This window comes from Ailuropoda melanoleuca, chromosome 1, assembly GCF_002007445.2.
Source record: "Ailuropoda melanoleuca isolate Jingjing chromosome 1, ASM200744v2, whole genome shotgun sequence".
NCBI classification, from domain to species: domain Eukaryota; kingdom Metazoa; phylum Chordata; class Mammalia; order Carnivora; family Ursidae; genus Ailuropoda; species Ailuropoda melanoleuca.
In genome coordinates this window covers 119446251-119446613 of record NC_048218.1, presented here as the reverse complement: position 1 = coordinate 119446613, position 363 = coordinate 119446251, and the positions used below count along the sequence as shown (strand labels likewise).

The 363-nt window shown below is 67.5% G+C and overlaps 1 protein-coding gene across 1 annotated transcript in view; it reads right to left on the bottom strand.

Moving 5' to 3' along the window:
- GLI3 (GLI family zinc finger 3) overlaps positions 1–363 on the bottom strand; it is a 278170-nt gene extending 277807 nt beyond the window's left edge. The window contains exon 1 of the mRNA XM_002914138.4: positions 320–363. The gene's annotated coding sequence lies outside the window, so the exon portion shown is untranslated. The remainder of the gene's footprint in view (positions 1–319) is intronic.

The window sequence follows — 363 nt, the reverse complement described above, 5'->3', positions numbered from 1 at the left end:
GCGAGTGTGCGCGAGGGCGAGTGTGCGAGCGCGCCGGTGCCGGTGGCGCTGGCCCTGCCCGCTCCCTCCCGCTCGTGCAGCTCCGGCATCGGTTTCAGGGATCTTGTAATCCGATCCCTTCTGACTCACAGGCCCTGAGTGACAGTTCTGATTTGGTTCACCCGCGGGAGGGAGGGGGAAGAGAAAGAAAGCAAGCCCCCACCGCAGTCCCCTCCTGGCATCCAATCGACTTTCTGGAAGAAGGTCCCATCCCGGCCCGGTCGCCCGCGCTGGGTGGAGGAGCCCCCCGCCCAGACCCCGCGCCGCCGGCGCTACTCACGGGCTGGAAAAGTTGTCCCTCGGCTCTAGCTTCCCTCCCTCGCG